This window comes from Bufo bufo, chromosome 4, assembly GCF_905171765.1.
Source record: "Bufo bufo chromosome 4, aBufBuf1.1, whole genome shotgun sequence".
NCBI classification, from domain to species: Eukaryota; Metazoa; Chordata; class Amphibia; order Anura; family Bufonidae; genus Bufo; species Bufo bufo.
Window position 1 is genome coordinate 105,791,111 of NC_053392.1, and position 26,683 is coordinate 105,817,793.

A 26,683-nucleotide genomic window follows, 5' to 3' on the forward strand; every position below is an offset into this window, starting at 1 on the left:
CGGCTGAGTGTTGGGCCAACAGCTATCAAAAGGTGTATGACCAAGGCATCATGCACACGGCCGTTGCTGTATTTAGGCCCGCAAACAGTGGGTCTGCAATATGCGGACATGGGCTGTGTGCTCCCTGCATCATGGATGTGGACCATGTTCTATTTTTTTGCGGTGTGGACGGATCACAGGCCCATTCAAGTTGAATGGGTCTCGTTCCGTCCCGGACTCCGCATGGACGTTGCCCGTGCATTGGGGACCGCAAATTGAGGTCCCCAATGCACGGAATGGCTGCACAACGGCCGCGTGCATGAGGCCCAAGAATGTTCTCCTACGTGAAGTCCTGCACATTTAATAAAACTCTGCCCAGCAATAAACTAGACCGGGCGAAAATGCATCGCCAGCAGCCTCCCTTTAATAACACTGCACACTTCCTACACCGCTTTCTTTTAGGATAACTTCAGCAGTTCTCAAATATTCAGTACATTTTATGTCACAGTTACTTAGGAGTATTCTGATTGTTAGAGGTCATCCCCTATCCACAGATTGGAGGGTGTCCTACTGCTGGGACCCCCATCAATTGAGAACGGGAACCCTGTACCTTCTGCAGCCCCCCGAAAATGATCAGAGCAGCCGATCTCACATGCATGCGGCTGCTACATTCATTTCTAGAGATAGCTGAGCGCTGTGCTCGTCTATCTCCAGAACACCCATCGAAATTAATGGAGCGGCCACAAGCATGTGCGATCGGCTGCTCGGATCATTTCTGGGGGGCTGCAGGAGGTATGGGGTCCTCGTTCTCATGATCAGTGGGGGTCCCAGCAGTAGGACCCCCACCAATCTAAGGCCGAATGCACACGGCCAATAGAATGGAACAATAGATCATACGAGTATATTACTGTAGTGCAGCGGCGGCATGAAGCGTGCGGCGTCATAGCAACCAATGACGCCGTGCGCTCCTGCTCCCAGCAGGATGCCAGGCCGGGATACCACGGACCGCTCACGGCCGTGTGCAATCGGCCTAATAGTTATGCTCCATCTTGTGAGGCAGAAGAGATTGCGCTCAGCACTTGGATTCCCACCAATCAGACCTTTGATACGTCACTAGGACAAAGCGCAGTTACTCTTTAATGTCGCAAATAAAACATCAGCCACGGCAAAGAAACACTGCACGTGACATTGTACACTCCAGAGAACCGGAGAACCACGTTAGAAAAGAGGTATATGAAGACCAGGCATAAGAGGGAAGATTTACTAAGAGGTAACCTGGGCCAGAACTCTGGCTTAATTTGCTAAAAAAAAAAGCCTGGCTCCATGCCACCATTTTTGCATAAATCTTGCCACAAAGCAGTATAAAGTTTATCGGTGCCCAAAAAGCCTGAGTTATCTCCTGGACTGGACCATAAACAGACACTCATGGTTTGGCCCCATCTATGTGCCTGCAATGGGGAGAGAAGGGGAAACAGACCGTGCCGGACAACTGGGGCTCATCTCCTTGGAGAACAAAAGGAAAGGGAGCTACAATTCAAAGCCTGGGGCCGGCCATACAGACTGCTGGCTGTTACACACAAGCCTGATGTGTATGGCGGCAATAAAGGGGTTATCCAGGAATAAATCATAACCAACCGCATCCTCATCATTATCACATTGGAGGGGGTCCGAGTTCTGTTCCAGGGAGCTGCCCCCCTCACCAGAGCACTAGTGTGCGCAGCCAGCTCCCAGCAGCTCTGCCAAGCACAGCGCCGTACATTGTATAGTGGCAGTGCTTGATATTGCAGCTCAGCCCCATTCACTTGAATAGGGCAGAGCTGCAACTAAGCCACGTGACCAATGGACGGTGACATCACATGACATAGGAAGAGGATGCGGCACTCACGGAGAGCAGGCCTCTTCTAGCAGCTGACTGGTGGGGATCCTGGGTGTCGGACCCCTGCCGATCCTGAGGATAGGCCATCAATATTAACAGGAAATAACAAGGAAAATGTACACTGTATATATATTAGAAAGGATTGTTAAACCTGTGTGTATAATATACAGATATAATTTTATTTTTACAATCTAAATTCCCTATCAGTATATACACATATATACACACACACTTGAGAAAGGCTCTAGTTCAGAGCCGAAACGTTGCATCACACGGGTGAATAAAGAAAAAGCTTTTCTGTGGATTCCAGGAGTGCTGTTAGTTTTTCTATTTATACACCATGGGGTAAGCAGCTCCTTCCCCAGTGAACGTGCACCCAACCTTTCTAACCATTCTTTGTCAGTGCCGCCATTCTTTTATACTATATGCGTGAAAAATTGGCTATACTGCCCCCTCCCCCCACTGTAGAGCACTGTGAAGGCTACTAAATGGGACAAGGTGTGGCCACAGTCAGGTTTTTTTATGCCGTTTTTTTAAACCAAAATCAGGAGTGGATCAAGTATTGACTCCACTACAGGTCTTGGCTGACCATGTGGCAGCACCCTCGCCGATCATAGGTGTGGGAGAGACACAAGACAAGCTTACATGAAATGTTACAATTTTATATTTTATTAATAACTCAAAACCACACTAAGTAACCATAGCAATCATTGTACCAGTGCCAAATGCAAGGAAAAAACAGAAAATATGACAGTCACCTGAAATACCAGGGAAGCAGCATTTCTCACACAATAAACAAAGTTGCAGGATTGTATATTACCCCAGCACAAATCACAGCGTTCCCTCCGCACAACTGACAAAATGTTATGACTCCTGTCAGAGGAAAACTGGTTATCTGACAACTCTCTTACTTACAGCCTTTCTGCTGGGAAGGAACCGGGACACACGCTGGAGCTCACACATGAGAAATTTACACCAACCATTCATCCCAACCCGGGCCTGAGATATCAGCAAGTCAGGGGTTAAAGGGCTCGACTTACAAACCCCTTTATAAAGAAGCGTGTGGCGCACCTGCTGGACTTTCAAAGTTCTGACCAGGGATAAAACGGTGGTCGCCACACGGGGAGACGTTTGTGTAAAGGAAAACTGGCCTAGCTGCCCTTGGAACCAATCAGATTCCACCTCTCATTTTGCAGAGCGCCTTAGGAAAATGAAAGGTGGAATCTGATTGGTTGCTATGGGCAACTAGGCCAGTTTTCCTTTACACCAGTCTTGATAAATCTACCCCACAGATTTCAAAAATAGGATGATACTGGAAAGACGAATCCGGTATTTCAGTGAATAAGTCTAACGGATCCAGAAATCCGTATGCAAAAGGATATTTTTTTTTTTTTTCGGATCCGTTAGACTTATTCACTGAAATACTGGATCCGTCTTTCTGGTATCATCCGGAATAACAGATCTGGTATTTAATATTTTCAAAGCTAGAAAGAACTGCGCATGCGCAGACCGAAAAGCCGGATCTGGCGATGCGGCAATATCTGGAACACTTGGTACCGGATCCTGCATTAACACATTTCAATGGAAATGAATGCCGAATCCGGCAAGTGCGGTATTGTTACGGAATTTTGGCCAGAAAAAATACCGTACAAGGAACAGAAGACATCCTGGTGCATACTGAACGGATAGCTTTCCATTCAGAATGCATCGTGACAAAACTGAAGCGTTTTTCTGGTATTGAGACCCTTTACCGGATTTTAATACGGGAAAAGAATAACGCTAGTGTGATAGTGAATGGGGGTGTTCCCTTTTAAACTGTACAGAGTTCACCTCTTTGTTGTGCAATCCTAAACTGGAGTCCCAAGTAAGGGTCAAATGTCACACAGAGCTGACCCTTTTAGGCTAGGTTCACATCATGCTAGAGTTTCTGGACCTGACGGATCCCATTCACTGAGGGCCCAGCACAGAAGTGCAGATTTCAAAACACAACACCTATCTAGTTTTTCATGTGTTTCCGCGCCACAAACCACGTTACTTGTGTTTTTTGGCTTTTCCGCAGTTCTAACCCTTGTATTAAAAAGTGTGAAATCTGCACAAAATAACGCCAACATAACCACCGTGTAAAGAAAAAGGGGGTCAGTCAGCACATCCCAAAGCGCATAACCACTTTGTGGGTTTCAGAATTCATAAAGCACAAAAAAAAAAGGAAAGTGTATGAAATCTGCCTCATTTAACCACATGTAATCCGCACCACGTGCAGGTACCCTAAGGCCCCTTTCACACGGAAGTGAACGCATTGTACCCGCAATAAATCCAGACCCATTCATTTCTATGGGGATGTGCACATGAGCGGGGATTTTGAGGATTTTGAACGTTATCGGTATCGGCATCTATTTTGCCGATATACCGATAACGTATGGGGAACACAGAACGCGCTGCTGACAGCGCTCTCCGTGTTCCCTCCGCAGCACAGGGGAGAAGGAAGCAGTGTCTCCTCCCCCTGTGCTGCTGCTGCCGCTGCCGCCAATGAGGGGATAGAACATAAGAGGAGGGGAGGGGCTGTGGCCGCTGCGCCACCAATGAAGATAAGCCTTTCATTCATTCATATACAGGAGGCGGGAGCTGGCTGCAGAATCACATAGCCGGCTCCCCACCTCTATGAGCAATAGCTGCGGTCCGCGGTAGTTAACTCCTCAGGTGCCGCGGATCGCAGCTACCGCTGATAGAGGTCGGGAGCCGGCTATGTGATTCTGCAGCCAGCTCCCGCCTCCTGTATATGAATGATCGATAGACTTATCTTCATTGGTGGCGCAGTGCGCCCCCCCAAGCCCCCCAGTATTAATCATTGGTGGCGCAGTGCGCCCCCCACCCCCATCCAAATTCCGGCCAATAGTAAAAACATTGGTGGCGCAGTGCGCCCCCCCCCCCCCCACCCAGTATTAATCATTGGTGGCAGTGGCCACAGGATCCCCTCTCCCCTGCTCCTCCGATCGGAGCCCCAGCTGTGTAAGCCTGGGGCTCCGATCGGTTGCCATGGCAGCCAGGACGCTATTGAAGCCCTGGCTGCCATGTTCAGCTCCATGCTGCTGTGTGCACTATGCACAGAGCAGCAGGGACAGTGTGAGATCCTATTCACCCTGATAGAGATCTATCAGGGGGAATAGGACAAGGGTTCTAGTCCCTAAGGGGGTTAAAAGTTAGTAAAAAAAAAAACACAAAAATATTAAGTATAAATGAAAAAGATTTATAAAAAAAAAATACACATTAACAATAAACAAAAAAAATACACATTAACAATAAACATATTAATTTTCAGCAGATTTGTGTAGGAATTTTTTTTTTTTTCTCAAAAATGAAAATTCCCAGAATATCGGTATAAATTATCGGCTATCGGCCTGAAAGTTCACAAATTATCGGTATCGGCCCTAAAAAATCAATATCGGTCGATCCCTACCGCAGGCCCCTTAGAAATAAATGGGGTTGCATGAAAATCGCAAGCATCCGCAAGAAAGAGCGGATGCGGTGCGATTTTCACGCACGGTTGCTAGGTGACGATCGGGATGGGGACCCGATAATTATTATTTTCCCTTATAACATGGTTATAAAAGGGAAAATAATAGCATCCCGAATACAGAATGCATAGTAAAATAAAAAACTATATATTATATATATATATTTTCTTTTTTTTTTTTTACCCCTCCAGCCCTATTTTACTAATCATTCTGTATTCAGAATGCTATTATTTTCCCTTTTAACCATGTTATAAGGGAAAATAATACAATCTACACAACCTTGAACCCAAACCTGAACTTCTGTGAAGAAGTTCGAGTCTGGGTACCACAGTCGGTTTATCATCACGCGCGTGCAAAACACATTGCACCCGCGCGATAAAGACTGAACGGAATGCAATCGCAGTCAAAACTGACTGCAATTGCGTACCTACTCGCGCGGGTTTGCCGCAATGCACCGGGACGCATCCGGACACGCTCGTGTGAAAGAGGCCTAATGGGTTCCACTGGGTTTCCAGCATATATAGCAGCTTTCTGCTGCATGCAGGGATGTATAAGGCAGTGTGAACCTAGCCTAATAGACTGGTCTTTGCTCCACACACACACAAGCCCATAGGACTCTCCCCACAAAGTTCAAAGACCGCATGTAATAACCGCACTAAAAGAGGTAAAGTAAAATTGATACGAGATCAATACATGGTTTATAGCAAACATCTCTGTGCGCAATGCGGAGGCCACCACAAATCGTTCTGCCTTTCTTACAGATCAGCACAACCAGGGTTAACTGGATCGTTATCTTCTGTATGTGATGCATAATTGAAAAGCCACAAACTCATGTAGAAAAAAAAACAAACAAAAAAAACAAAGCTGTGGAGGTCCAGGGCGTGCAGGCGTCCCCAGTAATGAACCTGGCAGCAGCCGAGCCGCCATCAAATGTTAGGAGTTAACAAGTGCGTCCTTAGTCTCCGGTGACAAACGCTGAATTGTAGGCGCTTCAGTGTCTTAGCGGGTAGGTTTCCACTGCAATCACAAAAAAAGCTAATGTGCATATTCTGACAGATACAAACAAGCCAAGATGAACGCACATTACTGCAGAGACAATGGGGAGCGCTTCTCCAGGAACTTCTTCCTGGCCTCGTAGCACAGGGATCCTTAGTCTGAACAGGGGCTAATGATCTGCATGTTTTAACTTATCTTCCAAAACATACAAATTAGCTTACTATAAAATTAGGCCTAGATTAGGGCTGCATGATTAGTCAAATGTATTTGCTTAATCGAGATTTCTGAAAATTGATTTTGATTTCATCAGAATTATGAAATCCATGTTCTGCTGCCCCTAATGACAGGGCTAATACTGGGCCAAGTGTGCACCATAGAAGCCCGGCATCGACTTTGGCCTCATTCACATGGCCGTTGCTCGGCCGTGCCCGTATTGCGGCCTGCAGACAGCGGGTCCACAATACACGAGCACCAGCCATGAGCACCCCACATCACGGATGCGGACCCATTCACTGGAAGGTCGGTGCGGAACGGAGGCATATAACCCCATGGAAGCACTACAGAGTGCTTCCGTCGGGCTTCTGTCCATGCCTTCGCACCGCAAAAAAGTAGTGCATGCACTACTTTTTTGCAGTGTGGACAGACCACAGACCCATTCTAGTTGATCTTGCATTGGGGACCGCAAATTATGGTCCCCAGTGAATGGAATGGCCAATCAACAGTCGCGTGCATGAGCCCTTAAATTGGGCTCTTAGTGTACCAGCCGGGATCAGAGATGACTCCAATCCCAGCCATTTAACACTCTAGATGCTCCCTTTGTCCCAACTGGCCCCCACTAATGCAATGGCAGGGCACAGATTGCCATGACAGCCGGGGCCCTCACAAAGAACCCGAGCAGCCACAACTGTATACCAGACAGAGTAAATAGTCAATCAATCAGCTGTGCAAAGGCAATAATCTAGTTGTTGGGCATGTTTGGGATTTAAGGGGTATTCCCCACAGGGAACACCAACCGATCATGAGAATGGGGGCACCATGCCCCCCGAGATGATCCATAAAAGCAGTTTAACAGTCTGCAGACAGTACGACTACCTCCTCCTCGAGAATCACCCCTTACCTGGAAGAAAGACGAGACAGAGGGGATATGATAGAAACTTTTAAATACATAAAGGGAATCAACAAGGTAAAAGAGGAGAGAATATTTAAAAGAAGAAAAACTGCTACAGGAGGACATCGTTTTAAATTAGAGGGGCAAAGGTTTAAAAGTAATATCAGGAAGTATTACTTTACTGAGAGAGTAGTGGATGCATGGAATAGCCTTCCTGCAGAAGTGGCAGCTGCAAATACAGTGAAGGAGTTTAAGCATGCATGGGATAGGCATAAGGCCATCCTTCATATAAGATAGGGCCAGGGGTTATCCATAGTATTCAGTATATTGGGCAGACTAGATGGGCCAAATGGTTCTTATCTGCCGACACATTCTATGTTTCTATATGGTGCCGTACAGGGGCACATAGCATGTCTATGGCTACATATGCCTTCGGTAACATTTTTCTCACCAGATATACTTACTCCAAACTTGCTATGAAGTACATTTTTTCGTCCAGCCACATAGTGCATCTTGCTTGTTGGTACAAATCAGGTAACCTTTTGGTCCTGGAGTATGATAAGGCCTTTTTAGGCTAAAGCTGCGTTCACATCTGGCTTTTGTCCAAACAAAACGCAACACTTATGCCAGAAATCAGGCAGATCATGGCTGGACCATACAGTCAAGAGGTATCCAGCGGTGAAGTGGAGGATCCACCAACACCCGATCCTGAAGAACAGCCTGCTGGATCTTCGAGTGGAGATGTGAATGAAGCCTAAGCAGAGCCGCACATGGATACAACAGCCGGTACAGCAAGCAAGACGTACTGTAAGGCATAATCCACAGCACACGTGCTCTCAATGAACAGCACACGTACCCATTCACGGTCTGTGGGTCCGTGGTTTTAGCACAGAAGTATGCACAATTTTTGATGGTGTTTGCGGACCCATCACAGACTATGAGTCCAAGAATAACAGACCCAACATGGATGCCATTGTATATATGTAGGTGGGTGGCTCACACCTAATAGCTACGGTGGGTGCTACTAGCTCAAAATTGGGCGCCCGATCCCAAAGATAATGAAAGCTTGAGATAAAAAAGAGAGAGCGAGCACTCACGACATCTGTGTCATATGGAAATAGTTTTACTAGAACCAGATAAGGTTGTAACAATTATACATTCACTATTAAAATACATTCACAATAAAATGCAATAAACATAAAATTACTATAATATGGTACCAATTTAATTAACACAACTGTAGTCGGGGTAGCAAATTCCGTGGCCGCACTCCGTGACACTTGAGGCAATAGTGTCAATATCTGTGAGTGGGATGGATGAAAAACGTCCTAAAAGTTCCTCATATGGGGCACTTTTTAACGGCTTGTCTCCAGTATGAGCGAACACCGTATATGTTAGTTCCTGCAGGAGGGTCCACTCCTATCAGGACAGTAGAGGCAAGGTCCCAGACTTATAATTTTTCAGTTCCTACCTGGTTCCTTATTGAGGTGTCTCGCTGTGTGGCGTCTACCTCGAGGCGAGCGGTGCCGGCCGTCTGAGCGTCTTCCGCCGCAAGTTTCAGGCGGGTGACGTCACAGTATCGCGAGATCCAACAGGTAGGATTCTGAACTGCAATGTCCTTCTCCTTTACCAGAGGTGGAGAATGATTGATGGCGCTTTGACCACTGAGGAAGGGGTGTAGACGCCCCGAAACGCGTCTGGTAAAGGAGAAGGAAAAGCGCCCACCTAATACACCGGATTCCCCCCCCTATGGATTGCATGGCCATGCATGAATGAACTTCCAGCAAAGCCAAGTACAGACACAGTCTCAGCGTACATTGCTGTTCAGAATCCTACCTGTTGGATCTCGCGATACTGTGACGTCACCCGCCTGAAACTTGCGGCGGAAGACGCTCAGATGGCCGGCACCGCTCGCCTCGAGGTAGACGCCACACAGCGAGACACATCAATAAGGAACCAGGTAGGAACTGAAAAATTATAAGTCTGGGACCTTGCCTCTACTGTCCTGATAGGAGTGGACCCTCCTGCAGGAACTAACATATACGGTGTTCGCTCATACTGGAGACAAGCCGTTAAAAAGTGCCCCATATGAGGAACTTTTAGGACGTTTTTCATCCATCCCACTCACAGATATTGACACTATTGCCTCAAGTGTCACGGAGTGCGGCCACGGAATTTGCTACCCCGACTACAGTTGTGTTAATTAAATTGGTACCATATTATAGTAATTTTATGTTTATTGCATTTTATTGTGAATGTATTTTAATAGTGAATGTATAATTGTTACAACCTTATCTGGTTCTAGTAAAACTATTTCCATATGACACAGATGTCGCGAGTGCTCGCTCTCTCTTTTTTATCTCCAACATGGATGCCAACAGTGTGACAGACCATTCATAGGAAATGCTCTGAAAATTAATTTTCAGCTGTGCAGCGTGCAAGGAACACAGACGATACACGGAGGGCAGAAAACAGACACATGGACCAAACACGGATCCCTTTATCACGGATATGGACATGTGAATAAGGCCTAAGGCTGGACAAATAAATTAAATTACCTTAAATGTAACTTTGTTGTGCCGTCTCACTCTGTATTTTTGGACCCATTGCTGAGGACGGGCACCCACCAGAAGCTACATCACTAAGGCTACTTTCACACCTGCATTCAGGTGTCCGCTCGTGAGCTCCGTTTGAAGGAGCTCACGAGCGGTCCCGAACGCAGCCGTCCAGCCCTGATGCATTCTCAATGGAGGCGGATCCACTGAGAATGCATCCGCCTGCCAGCGCTCAGCCTCCGCTCCGCTCAGTGAGCGGACACCTGAACGCTGCTTGCAGCGTTCGGGTGTCCGCCTGGCCGTGCGGAGGCGAGCGGATCCGTCCAGACTTATAATGGAAGTCAATGGGGACGGATCCGTTTGAAGATGACACAGTATGGCTCAATTTTCAAACTGATTCGTCCCCCATTGACTTTCAATGTAAAGTCTGAACGGATCCGTTTGCATTATCAATGTAAAGTCTGAACGGATCCGTTTTTGTTCATGGTTATGCAAACGGATCCGTTCTGAACGGATGCAAGCGTTTGCATTATAGGAGCGGATCCGTCTGTGCAGACACCAGACGGATCCGCTCCTAACGCAAGTGTGAAAGTAGCCTAAGTGTGCTGTGGTCACCTGGAGAGAAAATCACATAAAGAGCACCTGCATCTGTCAACAGATTTGCACTAGGGATCAACAGATATAGATTTTTTAGAGCAGATACCGATAACCTGTGAACTTTCAGGTCGATAGCCGATAACATAGAGCTCTATCAGGGTGAATAGGACTTCACACTCTCCCTACTGCCCTGTGCACACAACAGCAGGGAGCTGACCATGGCAGCCAGGGCTTCAATAGCGTCCTGGCTGCCATGGTAACCGATCGGAGCCCCAGGATTACACTGCTGGGGCTCCGATCAGAAGCTTCCACTGCCACCAATAAGAGGAGGTGAGGGGACCCTGTGGCCACAGCCACCAATGACTAATACTGTGGGGGGGGGGGGGGGGGGGGGGGGGGCACACACTGCGCCACCAATAATAATTAACCTTCAATACAGATACAGGAGGCGGGTACAGCTGGCACCCGCCTCCTGTATTTGTATTAAAACTATCATTGGTGGCACAGTAGCCAGGCATCTGCTATGCTGGCTTCTTGACTCTGGGGAGGACACACAGGAGGAGGAGGCTGCTGCCGTTCGCTGAGCACACTAGCCGAAACTGCGCAGCGGTAAACCCTCCCCTGTCCATCCTCCTGCTTTAATATTAGCCAGACATTCATTGGTGGCAGTGCTGCGGGCAGCTTCACAGCCCGCTCATTTTATTAGGCTCTGCAGCGGCCGTGTCATAGGAAGCAGGGAGTCCCTCTCTCCTTCTCCACCGACTCTGGCCACTGAACATGGCGGCGCACGCCAAGCGCCATGTTTTCTCATAAGCGAGCAGCGCTGGATGCATTATCAGCAAGGTTAGATGCTGATAACTTTGAAAATCATGAATATCGGCCGATAATATAGGTAAATCCGATAATCGGTCGATCCCTAATTTGTACCTCTGACACTGGCTGACCTGTTACATGTGCACTTGGCAGCTGAAGGCATCTGTGTTGGTCCCATGTTCATATGTGTCCGCATTGCTGAGAAGTGTGATGTTGTAAGTGGGGCGTTACCATTACACCTAGAGGCTCTGCTCTCTCTGCACTTTGACAGGGCCAGGCAGGTATGATCACATTTACACTGCATGGCCCTGTCAGAGAGAGCAGAGCCTCTAGGTGTAACGGTAACGCCCCCATTGCTCCTAGAGGCTCATTTGCATATATATTAAAACACAATTTTTCTCAGTAATGTGGCTCATATGAACATGGGACCAACACAGATGCCTTCAGCTGCCAAGTGCACATGTAACAGGTCAGACAGCATCATAGGTACAAATCTACTGAGATGTGGTTTAAAATTATACACGTTTCTATATTCAATCGCAGTCTCATAAGCAAAGCATCAGAAACAAACGTGTCAGCCTTCATTCTAGGCCTGCACAATATATCGCCAAAGCAATCGCAAGAAATCGCCATATCGCAATCGCCAATTGGCCGACCCAAAAATGCTGCAATTGTGGGGGGGAAATGGCAGTGCGTCTTATAAAGCGATGGTTGACTTTTTACGTGGCTGACACGGATCTATCGCCGGCCACTATGTTGCACAGCGCGGCCGGCGATACATCAGTTACAGTGCGGGGAGGGAGGAGGGGCTGGAGGCAAGTCGTTATAATGAACAAATGTTCTTCTATTTATTCTGTTTATCTGTTCTGTGCTATTAAGAAAATGGCAAGTTTTGTATTTTGTACTTTTGCAGTAATGCTAATATGTTATTTAATTTAGTAAAAGATGTTTTATTTTGAAAAATACTGTGCATTTCAGTTCTGGAGTTAAGCATAACTACATTTCAGCATTATCAGTAATTTCTGTGTGCTTTTGCCTTGAAAATCCAAGCAAATAGACCTCTAGCACAATTCCCTTAAAATATTGCATCGCATATCGTTATCGCAATTTTTAGGGCCCTAATCGCAATCACACAAAATTCCCATATCGTGCAGCTCTACTTCATTCTAGCAAAAAGCAAGCTGAAAGGATGTGGATATCTAGCATGGTACACTCATCAATCTGATCCCCGCACTGACAGATGACGAATAATAAAGGCTAAATAAATATGTCTAATGAATGAAACAAATCCAGATTTTTGTATCAAGACTCAAAAATACCATGTGTTCCCTAGAAACTGCTTACAACCATCTTTAGGCACACGATCGTTGTTTGGGCCCTAATCCTGTCTGTTTGACAGACCAGAACAGGCAGTTCTTCTAGGAAAATGTGGCGTGTACACAGTCAGTATACGTATTTGGCAGATCTGCGGTTTGCCTACCGGAAAACACATGCAGTCATGTGCATGAGGCTTAAAGGGGTTTTCTCATCTCAGACAATGAGGGCATATCGCTAGGATTTGCCCCCATTGTCTTATAGGTGCGGGTCCCACCACTGGGACCTGCACCTACATCGAGAACGGATCCCCGAAAGTGAAGGAGAGCGCACTGCGTATGCGCAGCTGCCCTGCGTATGCGCAGCTGCCCTGCAATCATTTCTATGTGGCCGCCGAAAATAGCACTGGCTCGGCAAATTGCCGTCTGCCCCATAGAAATGAATGGGAGCATGGGCCGTGCATGCGCGGCACACTCCCATTCACTTCTATGGGAGAGGCAGGGATTAGCGCTTGGTGGTGGACCGACCCCAGGAAATCGGGGGTCCTCCAGCCACAGCGCTCCCCGCTCCGTTCTCAATATAGTTGTGGGTCCTAGCGATATGCCCCCATTGTCTAAGATGGCAATACCCCTTTTAACTATATGCCGGTCTCCTCATTCATAGTTTCATTTCCACACTGCAATCCTTGTATTTTTTATTATTATAAAAAAAAAATAAAAAAAAAAAGCCAGCCCCTATACACATACACCCTTTCATCCACGTGTATCAGGGGAGCAATTTTGCTTCCCAAAAATATTAAAGGGGTATTCCACTTCTCTTGATTATTGGAGGCCGAAGCAGTAGGACCCCTACCGATCTAACAGTTATCACCTGGATAGAGGATAGCTTTACATAACTGGAATACCCCTTTAAAATGGTTTTCTGGAGGTAGCATAGTGACAGCCTATTCTCGCAACATGTCGTCAATATCAGTCGGGGTACAACGCCTAGTAACCCCATCGATGAGCTCTTCCTAGGCCAGCGACGTCACGTTCATTGGTCACATGGCCTACGTGCAGCGCGGTCCCATTCAGGCGAGTGGGAGATGGTAGCTGATCGGCAGAGGTCGGACACCCTGCCAGTCTGCTGTTCTGCAGCAGTGCTAGTTGATTTTCGCACCTAACAAACCCAATTTTAATATTTGAGTGATAAATACGGTCTTCTAATAGGTGTTTATTGTCAGCAGAACCAAATGGAACCAGGCAAACACAGGGGACCAGTCGGGTCCTGTGTGGATTGGATGCCGCTCTCTGCACATTATCTATACAGGCGCCCGCCTGTATATAGCCTAGCTGTGCTCAGGACCGCTTACCACGCAGGCTAATTATAATTAAACTAAAAGCAAAAAATGCATTGCCGTTTGATTAGAAATGTTTAACTTGAGCATCAATCAGTAAGAAGGCAGAGTACTGTCTGAGCAAGACAACGTGCCAAACATAAGACTGAAGAAATTATTCAGCTCCACTCCATTTACTGAATAAAGAGATAACGGAGGAGCTTTTTCTTCACAAAGCACATCACAGCTCAAGAATCATTTTCCTGCAAGAAAGCTGGAAGCGTTCCATACCTGCCAGACTGAAAAGCAAAAAAAAATAATAATAATAATTCAAACAGAAATACAATAAACTATGGCAGATAAAACACTGCAGAACAGAAGAGCCGACGTCTAACGCCCTTGAGAAAGCAGCTCAATTTATAGAAAAATAAAAGCAGCAGAACACTGACACTCCATTACTAGAAATGAATAATGCCGCCACGAGGTTGGCTGGCTACAGAAAGAGAATAAAAAGGCTCAGAATGCATTAAAAAAATGTAATCTATTCACTGATCTATATCAGGGATGGCCAACCTGAGGCCCTCCAGCTGTTGCAAAACTACAACTCCCAGCATGCCCAGACTGCCTACAGCAGGGCATGGTGGGAGTTGTCGTTTTACAACAGCTGGAGAGGTTGGCCATGCCTGATCTATATGGTCCCGCTGGACAAGTAGGACATGACCACTCTGATAACCACTTGCAGCAGCAGTGACCGGACGAGTGGTCACATTTCCATGTTGATGGTGCTGCCACATATTCTAGTTTTTCGATGCAGTTTTTGAAGGCAAAACCAGGAGTGGGTTAAAAAAGAAATTAAAAAAAAATTGCATCTGTTTTTGATCCACTCCCGATTTTGGTTTCAGAAACTGGTACAAAAACCTGAACATGCGGCAGCACCCTGAGGGTATGTTCAGAGGATTTTGAGCATGGGTTTCAGCGCGGATCCAGTGCCAAAGATCTGTCCGAATCTGCACTGAAATCGCCAACGGGATGTGGTGCCGCAGTTCATGTGGCCGAGGGTTTATGCCACCTGCTTTTCAAGACCACTCCAAGAAAGTACAGGTCCATTCTCCAGGAAGCCATTCATTTTGTCCCCTTCTGAATTTTAGGAAGCAGGACATGGACGTACAATGGTGGAACTTTTGTTAGAACTTATCAATAACCTGAAAACTTATTTTTTTACCCCATTCTTCTAGTCAAAATAAGACATCTTCACTAGTAAAACTGCCACAATGTATGTAGACAATTTCATGACAGACTTTCAGAGCAAAAACCCTGGCGAAAATGGTAGCACATCTTTTTTTATAACCTGTTTTTATTTTCTAATTGCAGATTTTTTTTATATTTTATTTCCTGAACGTAATTATGGGGCTACCATCATGCCTGAGCTGTTCCTAACAGCATTTACACAGCATTAAAATAATAAAATAAAAAAGAAATAAAAAAAGAAAATAGCTTTACGGCAGCCCCATGGTCAGGAGAAGACCTCAGTGACTTCTATGGAGAGTTTTCTAGGCAGCTGTGACCTGTGCAGAAGTCATTATACAAGGAAAGAAGAGATAAGCTCTGACCATCACCTATTGTGAAGGGTGGATCCGGTCTTATCTGTACACTGAGGTGATATCATTACAGGCAGACATGGTGGCCAGTGCGAAAAAGGCAGAATTTTTGGTATTAGTTTAAATACAAAAAAGTGACATGGAAAATTAAAAAACCTCAAAAATGATTTAAAAACATTAAACATAAAACGGGATTTAGGCCTCCTGCACACGACTGTAGGTGTCCCGTGGCCGTATTGTGAACCGCATTTGCAGATCCACAATACATGGGCACCGCTCCGTGGGCATTCTGCATCACGGATGCGGACCCATTCACTTCAATGGGTCCGCAAATCCGGAGATGCAGAATGGTGCGGAACGGAACCCTACAGAAGCACTAAGGAGTTCTTCCGTGGGGTTTCGTCCTGTACTTCCGTCCCGCAAAAAAATAGAATATGTCCTATCTTTTTGTGGAACGGTTGGATCACAAACCCATTAAAGTGAATGGGTCCACGATCCGCTGCCCCACGGTGGGTGTTCGTGCATTGCAGGCCGCTGCACGGCCACGAGGCGCACACGTTTGTGTGCAGGAGGCCTTAAACAGCAGGTCATTTTCTGAGGACATTCACTTTAAGGGAACTTGCGCATAGTGAAAATTTGTATGCAAAAATCTGCATACAATCCTCACTAAAACTGCATTAAAAATACTCAAAACCACACTATTTAGGCCTCTTTCACACTTGCGTTGTCCGGATCCGGCGTGTACTCCACTTGCCGGAATTACACTCCGGATCCGGAAAAACGCAAGTGTACTGAAAGCATTTGAAGACGGAACCGTCTTCCAAATGCGTTCAGTGTTACTATGGCACCCAGGACGCTATTAAAGTCCTGGTTGCCATAGTAGTAGTGGGGAGCGGGGGAGCGGTATACTTACCGTCCGTGCGGCTCCCCGGGCGCTCCAGAATGACGTCAGAGCGCCCCATGCGCATGGATGACGTGATCCATGTGATCACATGATCCATGAGCTTGGGGCGCCCTGACGTCACTCTGGAGCGCCCGGGGAGCCGCACGGACGGTAAGTATACCGCTCCCCCGCTCCCCACTACACTTTACCATGGCTGCCAGGACTTTAGCGTCCCGGCAGCCATGGTAACCACTCTGAAAAAGCTAAATGTCGGATGCGGCAATGCGCCGAAACGACATTTAGCTTAAGGCCGGATCCGGATCAATGCCTTTCAATGGGCATTAATTCCGGATCCGGCCTTGCGGCAAGTGTTCCGGATTTTTGGCCGGAGCAAAAAGCGCAGCATGCTGCGGTATTTTCTCCGGCCAAAAAACGTTCCGTTCCGGAACTGAAGACATCCTGATGCATCCTGAACGGATTTCTCTCCATTCAGAATGCATTAGGATAATCCTGATCAGGATTCTTCCGGCATAGAGCCCCGACGACGGAACTCTATGCCGGAAGACAATAACGCAGGTGTGAAAGAGCCCTTACTGCAATGTACATTCTCACCACAGAGAAAAAGTGGCCATTAAAAAGGATACACAATCAGCTTTTTATGGCCATTTTGCAGAGTGCATACATTTTCTGGTCGTGTACCTGTTTTGCCTAATTTTTTTACATCCACTAAAATGGATGAATTTAAAAATATATATTTATTTTTTTCAACCTCACTATAAATAGTACCCCCTGGACATCCAATGGCCCCCATAGTGCACCTATTAAGAATGCCCCCCAAAGTGGACTCTAATATAAAGAATGGCCCCATATAGTGGCCCTCAGTATATGTAATGACCCCCCCCCATAATATAAGTGTCATCAATATACATAATTCAACCCAGTAGTGCCCAAAGTAACCCGGCCGTCAGCAGTGTAGGTGAATCAGAATTGCTGATGGACGAGACTGGTCACATGCGCCTCCATCAGGGGCCATTTTGGGACAGCAGTGCCAGCAAGCAGGTAAGAGGACCTGATAATTATGAATAGGGCATATTAAACCATCGGCAGCAATGGCTTAATACCGCCCATCAGTAGCTTGTAATATAGTGACGGGATCTGCGCAGCTGTGTACAGGCGGCAGGTCTCAGGCACACGCCACACCTAAGTGCAGGCAAATCCCCTAAGAAGCTGCAGATGTTTGGAGTAATCAGAAGGAGCGCGCAGGAGCGAGTTACTGGGGAGGTAATAATTACATAATGTGCTATTTATACTCAAGTACATCATCTTTCCAGCTCCAGAAATACGACAGGCCTCCCCGAGAAGCCGGGCAAAACGCTTTTCTATTATAAGAAAGATGCTAAAGACATGAGAAGGACCACAGCGGTTAAATAAATACCTCGGACACTGTTATTACAGGAAAAAAGGGGTCGGCGACGGACAACACCACTCTACCGGGGATAAATCTTTGATAGTTGGGGGTCCAACCACTAGGACCACCACCTATCAAGAGACAGGGGGTGCACAATCAGTTCTATGGGACTGACAGATAGTGGTGTGCTGTCCTCAGCAGGCCCACAAAAGGTGTGAATAGTGTGGTGGGCACGGATGGACAACACTGCTCCATTCACACAGGGAAATCGGGAATCCCAGCTCTCGTCGTCCCAGCGGTCAGACCCCCAACGACCATACACCATTCATGGTCAGAAAACGTATTCAGAAACCTCTAAACCTGTAGCATTGCATGACACTGATATCTACGAGAACTTTCCATACAGAGAATTTCTTCTTGTTCCGGCCTGCAGGAGGAGCGGGCCTTTCATACAGCTGACTGGCGGTGGGGCCGAGAGTTGGGCTCTCTCAAATCTGATGAAGACGGCTTAAAACCTGACGATAGGCCGTAGATATTCGGATCCCAGGAAACCCCTTTCAAGGTATACCATCTTAGAATATGTCCTAATAGGTTATATGAATGACAGGGGGGGGGACCCCAACCTGTTTAGCCGGAAGAAAGAGACAGAGTGCACACAGGCGATACAGAATCAGTCAGGGGCAGGAAAGTCTGATGGTTTTGCATGCAAGTTTAATCAGTTTTCTCTGTGATTGCATTCAGTGTTTCAGGTTTTTTTCTGTAGTTTTTGATGCGTGTGAAAACCACATAAAACAGATGCAATACTGGGTGAAGAAACTGAGAGACTGAACACAATCGCAGAGGAAACAGATTCTACTTGCAAACAAAACCATCAGTTTTTCACTGAACAGACCGCGGCACATTCCACGTGAAGGAGGTGTAAAGAGAGCAGTCAAAAGGTAAAACATAAATGGTGACGACTCGCACAGGTGAGCATCTTGAGACGTTACTGGGATCTCCAGTGGATGAACTAAACACCTTAAAGAAGACTCCTGGGTCACTGCACATGGACCAAGTGCACAATACTAATACTGCACCCTAAATGGAGAACCTTTATGTCAGACTGACGCTCCCTTGGTGCACGAGTGGGCCTGGCATCAGCTCACGTGGTAGCGGACTACAGTTCCCATCTTGCACTGCAGTAACTCTCCTGCCCTGGTATTCCCCCGCCCCCTTGTACATGCCATATTGCGGCCCCTCACTACTGAGCCTCTCATATTAGTTCCCAGTCATACTACAGGCCATGGTAGGGAGGACTGGATTAGGGATCGACCGATATTGATTTTTTAGGGCCGATACCGATAATTTGTGAACTTTCAGGCCGATAGCCGATAATTTATACCGATATTCTGGGAATTTTCATTTTTGAGAAAAAAAAATTCCTACACAAATCTGCTGAAAATTAATATGTTTATTGTTAATGTGTATTTTTTTTGTTTATTGTTAATGTGTATTTTTTTTTTTATAAATCTTTTTCATTTATACTTAATATTTTTGTGTTTTTTTTTTTTACTAACTTTTAACCCCCTTAGGGACTAGAACCCTTGTCCTATTCACCCTGATAGATCTCTATCAGGGTGAATAGGATCTCACACTGTCCCTGCTGCTCTGTGCATAGTGCACACAGCAGCATGGAGCTGAACATGGCAGCCAGGGCTTCAATAGCGTCCTGGCTGCCATGGTAACCGATCGGAGCCCCAGGCTTACACAGCTGGGGCTCCGATCGGAGGAGCAGGGGAGAGGGGATCCTGTGGCCACTGCCACCAATGATTAATACTGGGTGGGGGGGGGGGGGCGCACTGCGCCACCAATGTTTTTACTATTGGCCGGGATTGGGAAGGGGGTGGGGGGCGCACTGCGCCACCAATGATTAATACTGGGGGGCGCACTGCGCCACCAATGAAGATAAGTCTCTCGATCATTCATATACAGGAGGCGGGAGCTGGCTGCAGAATCACATAGCCGGCTCCCGACCTCTATCAGCGGTAGCTGCGATCCGCGGCACCTGAGGAGTTAACTACCGCGGACCGCAGCTATCGCTCATAGAGGTCGGGAGCCGGCTATGTGATTCTGCAGCCAGCTCCCGCCTCCTGTATATGAATGAATGAGAGGCTTATCTTCATTGGTGGCGCAGCGGCCACAGCCCCTCCCCTCCTCTTATGTTCTATCCCCTCATTGGCGGCAGCAGCAGCACAGGGGGAGGAGACACTGCTTCCTTCTCCCCTGTGCTGCGGAGGGAACACAGAACGCTGAGAGCAGCGCGATCTGTGTTCCCCATACGTTATCGGTATATCGGCAAAATAGATGCCGATACCGATAACGTTCAAAATCCTCAATATCGGTCGATCCCTAGTCTGGATACCACATTTTGGACCATTGAGTGGTGGATATTTATGTGGGTAACTACAGAACAGATTTCATTACTATACACTGAGGATTTGTACTTTGTGCCACACATGTCTAATAGCCGACAATACGGGAATACCCGTGAGATACAGAAATCTGTACTGTGAAAGTGTATTAGTTGGGACTTGCAATCACCACACCGCAGGACTTGGCATAAGAGGCACATCCTGGGACGTCTGTGCGCCAGAAGTGCTAGGGGCGGGGGCAGATTTCTGGTTAAACTTATGCCACTTTATTAAGATCTATGTAAACAGGGTAGTGCGGCACACACGGCTGTAACTCTGCCCCCAATAGTATTCTGATCTCAGGCGTGAATGAGATGGGATTTATCCCCTGCTGTCAGTGATTTCAATTAGGACCGCCCGACATAAGAAGCACCAAACTTCCATATGCCTTCTCAGTTCTAGCTTTAAGACTGCTGTAATGTATCTGATACAAGACAAAGGTTATATAAAACGTACCCAGTGTATTGGTTATGAAGGGTCTGTGGAAGGCTGAGTGACCACTACTGGACGCTTGGCATCCGTAGGAAACCAAGGCAACTCATGTTAAAGTCTTCATGCAAGAGGACAACCGAGGGAATTACGTTTCCAGGTCAACTTTTTCAGGTATTGGAAAAAAAAGCAATATAAAAAAAAGATTTTTATACTTTATTCTATGAAGTGTAGGGGTATTTTCTAAGGGATTAAAATGGGTTTTCCAATATGTTAATACTGATGACCTATCCTCTGAATAGGTCATCAGTATCTGATGGGTGGGGGTCCGACACCCAGGACCCCCGCCGATCAGCTGTTTCAGACGGCAGCTCAGCCCCCTTTTGAAATCAAAGGGATCGAGTGTGATACCAAGCACAGCTGCTATACAATGTAACGTGCTGTACCTGGTAAGCACGGAGATGGCCACGGCAGACACAGGAGTGGCCCCCACCAATCAGATACTGATGACCTATCTTGAGGGTAGATCATCAGTATTAGGCCTCATACAAGTGTATTACTGTACAGCAGCGGCGGCATGAAGCGCACACAGTCATAGCAACCAATGACGCCATGCGATCCTGCTATCAGTAGGAATCCCGGCCGGGTTTCCACGGACCGCTCTCGGCCGCGGAACACGGCCGTGTGCATGAGGCCTTAAATTCTTAAAAAATCCCTTTTAACTTTGCTGTTCAGGATTGCAACAGTGAAATCTTTGCTGAAACCAGCGAGGTCCAGCAGTGCTTCTGAATGCGCAGTACAGGTCTATAGACACAGTATTTGGGATCCATAATCTGCCCGCTGCAATACCTGAAGGTGCAGAGCAGTGTGAGGAGGGCTGCTGCAGCTCCGTGGTTTCAGCAAAGGTTTAGGTTCCCAATAACCAATTCCGGCAGCGAGTTATTGCAGTCACTAGATTGTACACAAGAGGGTTGTGGTTGGAAAAATCTGAGAATTTTTGCATATTTGCAACACAATTAGTATCTGTAATTCAGGCCCTAGCCGGCTCCTGACCATCTGCTCCAGACATGGAAGAATCATCTGGAAAACCTCAATAGTAGGAAGACAGACAGGAGGGCGATACCTAAACGGCTTTGTGTTCAAATAAAGCAAGGCTTCACTTTCAGCGATTTGAAGCTGGTAATTAGAGATGAGCAAATTTCATGTTATGAAATTCGTTCACACTTTGTTTGGTGGTAAAAGCAGAATTGCGTTATGGATTCAGACCATAACGCAATTCTACGACGGAATGCATAATGGAGAGCCTTTAGAGGCAATCCGTTATTAATTTCGTCATAACAGAAGTCTACGGGCTGCATAACGGATCCGTCCCGTTTCAGTTATGCAGGGGAGTCCTCTCCAGGCCATAGACTTCTGTTATAACGGAATGGCTCTAAAGGCTCTCCATTATGCAATCCGTCGTAGAATTGCGTTATTGTCCGCGGTAACGGAATCCATAACGCAATTCTGCTTTTACCACCAAACGAAGCGTGAACGAATTTCATAACATAATATTTGCTCATCTCTATGGTAATCAAAGAGTAACATTGCAAGACATTTCAAATAGCAGGGCTCCTAGAAGAACACACGCTGAAATAAGAAGGATGTAACCAGCACATAAATACTACAGCCCCGAGTACTTCTAGAGGACATGACCGGGGACACACATCTGACTGCAGTAACACCACTTGTTTTGCCCTAAACCCATTAATTTACACCTAAACGTTATTAAAACCCATGTGATAAGGAATTTTTTGGTAATATATTGGTTCCTTCTTTTTCTTCATGAGATATTGCTTAGCAATCCGAACGGATTCCACTGAGGCCGCAGTGAGCGATGGACAGTAAGGCGCACACGTCGCTACTCCTGTCGGTGCACGCTTCGCTTCCCAAAATCTCTGCATAGCACTGACGCGGTAAGCGCCATTGACGAGGCTTTTAGCGGAGAGGAGCGAGTGGTGGCAGGAGCTGCAGTGCTTTTAGCCAGCGGAGCTGAGGCAGGAGCAGAGCGGTGTGCTGCAGCCTTCACTGTGGCCCCAGTGGGGTCCGTATACCCCTGACATGTCAGCAGTATACAAGTGTATGAACTTCAGGTGCATATTACAAATCTAAAAAAATAAATAAAAACTAAATGTTTACAAAAATCACATTTAGAACAGGCTTTAATAAAGTTTGTGAAAAGTTTAGTCAACTGGAGGAACGCCACAAACAAATGATTTTGCAGAAAAGTTTTGCACCATCAGCCAGTTCATATCTACATAAGGAGTTCAGTAAGCTGGAGTCACTCAACAAAACCTTGGTTGGGAGGTTCCACAGATTACTGTATATTACACCCCTGCACATCTCCACAGGTCACCTGTTGCCATAGAAACCATTCACTCACCCCCGTAATGAGTGCAGTTTTTATGCTTTTTATTTTAGCAGTGTTTATTTTTCCCATAGAGAAGATGTCAAAATAACAGAGGGGGGGAGAAACTTCATTATGCTTTTAAAAAATCCAACCTAATTAAGGCTACTTTCACACTCGTGTTTGGTGCGGATCAGTCATGGATCTGCACAGACGGATCCGCTCAGATAATACAACTGTCTGCATCCTTTCAGAACAGATCCATTTGTATTATCTTTAACATAGCCAAGATGGATCCGTCTTGACCACCATTGAAAGTCAATGGAGGACGGATCCGTTTCCTTCTGTGCCGTTTGGCTCAGTTTCTTCAGACGGACACCACAATGCTGCAGGCAGTGTTTTGGTGTCCGCCTCCAAAGCGGAATGGAGACAGAACTGAGGCAAACTGATGCATTCTGAGCGGATCCTTTTCCATTCAGAATGCATTAGGGCTGAACTGATCCGTTTTGGACCGCTTGTGAGAGCCCTGAACGGATCTCACAAACGGAAACCAAAACGCCAGTGTGAAAGTAGCCTAACAAGAATACCAGTGGCACAGAAACACTTGGAGTCTACACATTCCTACACGGCTGACATGTATGCGGCATACTAGTGTATGGATTCCATAGACCTGCTGGAAAAGGTGCCACAGTGGCTCAGTACCCGCAGGAGCACATATATCGCTGTGCCCGGTTTGTTCAGCTAAATCCTGGCATAGCACAACTTGAGTGAGCACAGGCAGGAGCAGCGATGTGCTATGCAGAGCCCCTGCCTGTTCCACTCAGATAAAGGGTCCATTCACATGTCCACAAGTGTTTTGCGGTCTGAAAATTGCGGGTCCGCAAAACATGGACAAACATGTGTGTTCCGCATATTGTGGACCACACACGGTCGGCACTATAATAGAAATGCCTTTTCGTGTCCGTGGCTGCCTGCATCTTTAGCGGCCCCATTGAAAATGAATAGGTCCGCACCAGTTCCGCAAAATGAATGCGGACCCATAATGCGGACCCTAAAGCTCTGCCTAGACATACAAGAAAACCCATCAGCTATTCAGTATATCACAATGGCCAGCAGAGTACATATTGTGGTAAGGATGGATTCCTCCATTCTCTCTCTGTAGTGAAGACTGGAACAAACCTAATGTTATTAGCAGGAATTGCTGGGACTGGGAGACCGCCTAGAGACGTACGTATGGTTCAACTAGGTTAGAAAGAAGTTACCCAGGAATTAATATTGACGACGTATTACTGGGGCCACCATAGGAATGAATGGGGTCACAGAGCAACGCATGTTTCCTGAAACTGCAACATGCGAATTGCAATAAATCCATCACTGCTGGACTCCATTCACTGAAATGGCAGCCCCGCTACCCCTGTCCTGGCCAAAATCGCTGTGTAGATGTACCATTAGTAGTCTTCCTAGTCTGTCATTAGTTTATGTGATTCACAATTTTTTTTTTACTGAATTTACCTTAATTTTTGCTCCATTCCCTTACAAGATACATTTTCTTATAGTATTGTTAATGTCACTCTTTTCTACTATCCTTATAACATACACCGGTATACTACTTGCATTTATACACCACAAAACTAATAAAGGGCCTAGAAGATGAGCAAAGATTATGTTTAGTCTTGGGGAAAAAAAATACATTAAGTGAGGGGGGGGGGGGGGGGCATCATTAACCTGTACAAATACGTAAACGGAGCGTACCAAAAATATCGATATTCTATGTTAAACCCCCTCAACAAAAACAAGGGGCCACTCCCTACACCTGGGGAGAAAAAAAAACAAGCAAACTTTTTTTTTTATATATATATATATATATACAATAAAGGCTGTGATAGGCTACTTTCACACTTGCGGCAGTGTGATCCGGCGGGCAGTTCCGACGACGGAACTGCCCGCCGGATCACACTGCCGCAAGTGTGAAAGTAGCCTATCACAGCCTTTATTATAATTATATATATATAAAAAAGTTTGCTGCCGATCTGGATGTGACTGAAAGCATTTGTGAGACGCATGCGGATGCGTCTCACAAATGCATTGCAAGAACGGATCCGTCTCTGCTTGTCATGCGGACTGACGGATCAGTCTTGTATCTTTTTTCACATTTTTACCGGTCTGCGCATGCACTAATACATTCCTAAGGGGAAAAATGCCGGATCCGGCATTCAGGCAAGTCTTCGGTTTTTTTTTTGCCGGAGATAAAACCATAGCATGCTTCGGTTTTCTCTTTTGCCTGATCTGAAACGAAGACATCCTGAACGGATTGCTCTCCATTCAGAATGCATGGGGATATGCCTGATCAGTTATTTTCCGGTATTGAGCCCGTGACGGAACTCTATGCCGGAAAAGAAAAACGCTAGTGTGAAAGTACCCTTACACAGCCCGATGTGGCAGACGATTGTTGGGTTGGAAGCATTCCCTCCTGACAATCGCCTGCTCGTCAGTGGAGGAGACCTCTGCTATTACATGCTCCACAGCATGGGGAGGAGGGATCGCTATGCCATCACTCGTCCCCATGCTGTCTAGAGGTTTGCTGGCGGCAGATCGTGATTAGACACCATGATCTACCGCCTCAAAATGATACTTTAACATGTCAAAAGATTCGGATTCCCAATGATCCCGATTGCTTGATGAACAAGCAAACATGTGGGCAGTTTTACACTGCCAAATGATTGCTAACGAGCGCTCGTTAGCGATCTGCCGAAAAATAAAAAATTTTAATTTTTTTTTGCAGGTGTAATACAGGCTTAATGGTTGTGAATCTCTGGAATAGCCGGTCACTGCAAATACAGTAGATGGCTTCAAAAAAGATTTAGATGACTTTTTATTTCAAGGAAAGGAAGGTGGATATTGAGCCACATTTGGATTGGGGAAGGATTTCTTTTTGCCTTCCCCTAAATAAATATAGCAGGATTACAGGTTGGACTTGATTGACTTTTGTCTTTTTCCAACCTGAACAACTATGTAACTAGGGTTGCACCGAGTATTGAACTTTTGATACTTTTGTACCTGGATCGATACGATCCTGGGATTTGCTATTTTCCGATACTAAGCGAGGCTACTGCACAGCCTAGTCTCAGTGAGAGCATGGCACGCACCAGAGCAGTCCCCCCTCCCCACTAACGCGGCTGCCACCAATGAGGATATAATACTGAGGAGCAGGGGAAGGGCTATTAACACTGTGCCACCCAGAGGTCGCTCTACATTTTTTCCAGAAGAGTAAAAAAATACTCCTCTGACCATTTTTATCCAAGGACAAGTACAAAAGTTATGGTAATTAAAATACATAATACAGAGGCCTGCACTCGCTCACATCAGCGTTTGGAGCCTCTGTTGCAGATTCTGTTGAAAGACCAGACAAAAAAAGCCTCACATGCAAGGATCCCGAACGGAAACTGAACGGATCCCATCATAGT

At 46.4% G+C, this 26,683-nt stretch overlaps 1 protein-coding gene and 1 long non-coding RNA gene across 2 annotated transcripts in view; one reads left to right on the top strand and one right to left on the bottom strand.

Annotated features, from left to right (window-relative positions):
• Positions 1-1,821, top strand: part of LOC120997527 — a 1,081,373-nt gene extending 1,079,552 nt beyond the window's left edge. Inside the window, exon 3 of the long non-coding RNA XR_005778191.1 lies at positions 1,704-1,821. This is a non-coding gene — a long non-coding RNA (uncharacterized LOC120997527). The remainder of the gene's footprint in view (positions 1-1,703) is intronic.
• Positions 1-26,683, bottom strand: part of STAG1 (stromal antigen 1) — a 172,036-nt gene that overhangs the window by 119,908 nt on the left and 25,445 nt on the right. The gene's annotated exons all lie outside the window — the stretch shown is intronic.